Source organism: Triticum aestivum, chromosome 6B, assembly GCF_018294505.1.
Source record: "Triticum aestivum cultivar Chinese Spring chromosome 6B, IWGSC CS RefSeq v2.1, whole genome shotgun sequence".
NCBI classification, from domain to species: Eukaryota; Viridiplantae; Streptophyta; class Magnoliopsida; order Poales; family Poaceae; genus Triticum; species Triticum aestivum.
Window position 1 is genome coordinate 201,376,587 of NC_057810.1, and position 5,710 is coordinate 201,382,296.

The window sequence follows — 5,710 nt, forward strand, 5'->3', positions numbered from 1 at the left end:
ATCCCCAGTCGATTGACTACATCATCGCCGTCTTGCTAAATCTTAACCGTGCTATCTATGTCATTCATCCCCAGAACACAATTCCAGCAGTACGTTAAGCTTACATCGAGCTTTCAACATCATATTGTTTGTCTTGAAAAGAAACTCTGGTTCCGAGATTGCATCGTGTCTATGGTTCTAATAATCTTTTTCTTCACCATTCCTTTGGCTTGGTGTTATGGCCGATCGATTACATCTTCATGAAACCTGTCGACAAAATGTGTCATGATCATCGTCAACATTTTGACTTCTTCCAAAATATGAATTGAGTTCATGTCAAGAAGTATCACCCTTGCCCCTCGATAAATTGTGTTGTCATCGACAACAACCTTGCCTCCCTTCCAACATAAACTTGTTCATATAATTTTGGAAATACATCCTTTTGACATGTTGATGGATTGCTGCTGAACCCATCGTCCACATACTCATCTTTTTCCTGATAAAATTGCATGATGTGTTTTAGAAATTCCTGATGGATGCTTTGTGTCCCCAAGGTCAGGCCTTTACCTGCTTGCCATGTCGATACTATCCCGAAGCATGACTATGGTACTCAAACATCTGTATGGAACATTGAAAGCGTAATGCTAAATGTTTCTTAATCAGTTATCCAAACATCATTGTATGGGTAACATCATGAGTTTCCCCACCCCTTTTCCCTAGATGGTTATCTACCCGCAATCCTGTCAGGATTATTCCGCTCTGCTTGCTTGTGGGAAGGAGATACACCTAATACTCGAGTATACACATCTTGCTTTACATTGTTCTGTTATTCTGATAATCACATTTTCCTTTCCATTGTTTTGTTTAACCTTCTTGTGATATATATGATATAAGCAGTAATAATTCCCTGCTTATGTAAACACCCTGGTATACAACTATGTAAGCAAGACCCTATTACTATTGATTGATGACATTCCGGTAACCGCCGATGGACAAGAACTTTGCCTATTGGTCTGCCTCATTACTCCGAGCAGGAAAATGTTTCTCTTCGTCCCTCGCCCTTGGTACCAATGTTGTTGCTGACATAACTGATAGGCTATCCCCTGACATGCCCTTCTATCATGACCATGCAAGATGTCACCACTCTTTCTACTTTCAACCCACATGGTGGGCCCATAACCCACAGTTCCATAGGATCGAAACCTGACTCTCCTTTACATCCCTGTTTCCAAAGTTATTCCTTGCGCTTGGCTTTGTGTGTAATTCATGAGCCACCACCTTAGAGCTGATCTAGTCTAGTATTAGACACAATATTTCTTTCCGTTGCTCTTATCCCCTTTCCACCTTTTGGATTAGGCATCAAACGATTACCTGCCCGCTCGAGACTTCTTATGGTACCCTCCTACTTTACTCTCGATGTTTCTCAAGTTTCCACTCAAGAGATACTTTCTGCCACATTCCCTGAGTTATCTACCAGATAATCAACCTTGTAGAGGTTCGTTCTTCCGAAGTTATCCCTTATCCTTTTCGTAAGTACGATGGAGATTCTTGACGCCCTAATGCAGTGAAGTGAAGACATCAACGTAGTGGATCGACCTCTTCGAAGAGAGCAACCAAAACCAAGAAGACACGATAGAATTTCGTAGCCAAATCTTCCCCCCTTACACTACCTCTTAAATCTCGGGACAAGATTTCTTGTAGTGGAGGAGATTTCTAACACCCGAGAATCATGCTACAGTAATCCCCTGCTGATGGTGCCATGTCATCACTCTTACTGTTGCTAGTCCTCATTTGCATTCAAACCAATTCAAATTCAAATCCAAGTTAACGTCAAAATACAAGACTTCTCAAACATGAAAGCTAAAATGTTCATCATGTGGAGAATATTCCATAACTAATTGTAGTGATGAACCAACCTTCTTGTAAAGTGTCTTAATGCCCTAAAGTAATAAAAACAATGGCTAAATCATTTAGTTAAATGCCTTTTAAATTTATAAAAATGCTAAACTATTTTTTAACTACTAAACTTATGGTGGAAGTGGCCTAATTTATTATACTAATTTAGAGGTAAGTTCTACACTTTATAAAACTAAAATAAAAGGAAACTAAAAGGAAAACAGAAAAGTTTTAAAAAGAAAAAAAAGGAAAGAAAGAGGGGTGGGAGAGCCCTTGGCCTCCCCTTGGGCCTCGGCCATCCCAACAGGCCGGCTCACCTACCTCCCCCCTGTCGTGTTCCCCTCCCCCGGTTCAATCGACCGAGAACGTGCGCCCGCGCGTCGCCGCGGACCAGCTCGCTGTGCCGCGCCTCGCTAGCGCAGCGAGAGGATAAGGCCGAAGCCGCTCGGCCTCGTCAGCGTCCTCATCCATTCGCACCTCTCTCTCGCCCTCTCTCGCCCGCTCGCTTCCTCCCCTTCACCGTCGAGCACGACCGCCGACGCGCAGCTGTCACCATTGAGGGAGTCCTGGATTAGGGGGTCCTCGGACAGCCGGACTATATACTATGGTCGGACTGTTGGACTATGAAGATACAAGATAGAAGACTTCGTCCCGTGTCCGGATGGGACTCTCCTTTGCGTGGAAGGCAAGCTTGGCGATTCGGATATGTAGATTTCCTTCTCTGTAACCGACTATGTGTAACCCTAGCCCCCTCCGGTGTCTATATAAACCGGAGGGTTTAGTCCGTAGGACAAGAGAACAATAATAATCATAGGCTAGCTTCTAGGGTTAGCCTCCTCGATCTCATGATAGATCTACTCTTGTAATACTCATATCATCAAGATCAATCAAGTAGGAAGTAGGGTATTACCTCCATCGAGAGGGCCCGAACCTGGGTAAACATCGTGTCCCCCGCCTCCTGTTACCATTAGCCTTAGACGCACAGTTCGGGACCCCCTACCCGAGATCCGCCGGTTTTGACACCGACATTGGTGCTTTCATTAAGAGTTCCACTGTGTCATCAGCGTAAGGCTTGATGGATCCCTCAATCATCTTCAACAATGCAGTCCAGGGCGAGACTTTTCTTCCCGGACAGATCTTCGTATTCGGCGGCTTCGCACTGCGGGACAACTCGCTTGGCCATCTAGAGCAGATCGATAGCTACGCCCCTGGCCATCAGGTCAAGTTTGGAAGTTTGAATTACATCGCCAACATCCACGGAGACTTGATCTTCGACGGATGCAAACCCACGACAGCCGCTCCCTGTAGCCACGATGAACACGACTCAAATCTGTCATCGGACTATGCTCAGGAGATCACGCCTATGACAGCCCTGGCCCTAGATCCAGAATAGATCGTGTCGTTCGTGGACGGGGGGCTGGACCCCACCATGGAGGCCGTATACTCTACGACATTGGAGCCGAACATAGATTCATCCTCTATCGAGGCCTGTGTCATCGGACCCCTCGACTCGTCTCTGGATACGGGTTCCGAACCGCGTGTGTCCGCGCCCGTCAAAACGGATTGGGCACCGATCTTGGAGTTTACCTCCACGGACATCTTTCAGCACTCGCCCTTGGATGATGTGTTAAATTCATTAAGATCTCTCTCCTTGTCAGGAGATTCTTGGCCGGACATAGGGAAACAAACGACGAAGAACTTCGCTGCCCACCCACCACCCACTTGATAGCCACAGTCGATGACTTGACCGACATGCTTGACTTCAACTCCGACGACATCGACGGTATGGACGACGATGCGGGAGAATAGGAGGAACCACTGCTCACAGGGCGCTGGACAACCACCTCGTCATACAACATTTACATGGTGGATACCCCCAAAGAAGACAATGGCGAGGGTAAAAAGGACTCAGTTGAGGATAAGCCTCGTGAGAAGCAGCCGAAGCACCAACGTCAGCGGCGCCGCTCTAAACCATGCCATGGTAAAAATAGCAATACCGGCACATGAGATAATACCCCGAACAATGCTGAAAACAATGAAGACCCCGCAGACCCAGCCACGAAGCAGGGCGAGCAGGGAGATGATGACCCACAAGTATAGGGGATCTATCGTAGTCCTTTCGATAAGTAAGAGTGTCGAACCCAACGAGGAGCAGAAGGAAATGACAAGCAGTTTTCATTAAGGTATTCTCTGCAAGCACTGAAATTGTTGGTAATAGATAGTTTTGTGATAAGATAATTTGTAAAGAGTAACAAGCAATGAAAGTAAATAAGGTGCAGCAAGGTGGCCCAATCCTTTTTGTAGCAAAGACAAGCCTGGACAGTTTCTTATAATGAGAAAAGCGCTCCCGAGGACACATGGGAATTATCATCAAGCTAGTTTCATCACACTCATATGATTCGCGTTTGGTACTTTGATAATTTGATATGTGGGTGGACCGGTGCTTGGGTACTGCCCTTACTTGGACAAGCATCCCACTTATGATTAACCCCTATTGCAAGCATCCGCAACTATAAAAGAAGTATTAAGGTAAACCTAACCACAACATGAAACATATGGATCCAAATCAGCCCCTTACGAAGCAACGCATAAACTAGGGTTTAAGCTTCTATCACTCTAGCAACCCATCATCTACTTATTACTTCCCAATGCCTTCCTCTAGGCCCAAATAATGGTGAAGTGTCATGTAGTCGACGTTCACATAACATCAGTAGAGGAGAGACAACATACATCTCATCAAAATATCGAACAAATACCAAATTCACATGACTACTAATAGCAAGACTTCACCCATGTCCTCAGGAACAAACATAACTACTCACAAAGCATATTTATGTTCATAATCAGAGGGGTATTAATATGTATTAAGGATCTGCACATATGATCTTCCACCAAGTAAACCAATTAGCATCAACTACAAGGAGTAATCAACACTACTAGCAACCCACAGGTACCAATTTGTGGTTTTGATACAAGATTGGATACAAGAGATGAACTAGGGTTTGGAGAGGAGATGGTGCTGGTCAAGATGTTGATGGAGATTGACCCCCTCCTGTTGAGAGGATCGTTGGTGATGATGATGGTGATGATTTCCCCCTCTCGGAGGGAAGTTTCCTCAGCAGAACAGCTCTGCCGGAGCCCTAGATTGGTTCCGCCAAGGTTCCGCCTCGTGGCGGCAGAGTTTCGTCTCGTGAGCTTGCCTCTGATTTTTTCCAGGATAAAAGACCTCATATAGCAGAAGATGGGCACTAGAGGGCCACCAGGGGGCCCAGGAGACAGAGGGCGCGCCCTGTAGGGGGGCCCACCCTCCTGGCCAGGGTGTGGGCCCCCTCAGGTACTTTCTTTGCCCAATAATTTTTATTAAATCCAAAAATGACTTTCATGGAGTTGCGGGACTTTTGGAGCTGTGCAGAATAGGTTTCCAATATTTGCTCCTTTTCCAGCCAGAATCCCCGCTGCCGGCATTCCCCCTCTTCATGGTAAATCTTGTAAAATAAGAGAGAATAGCCATAAGTATTGTGACATAACGTATAATAACAGCCCATAATGCAATAAATATTGATATAAAAGCATGATGCAAAATGGACGTATCAGGAGACGGCGAACACAGTCCGGGGCCACTGTCCGATCACAGCGACGCCGAAGACACCATTTATCAACCTGTCTCCGAAGAAGAGGAAAGTTCGGATGATGACACATTCATCATCCCTGATACACAAGTGGAGCGAGAACGCCTCCAGTAGAGACTTATCGCCACTGCTAGGAGCTTGAATAAGAAGAAGCAACGGCTTAAAGCCGCACAGGATATGCTCGACGATAAATGGAACGAAGTGCT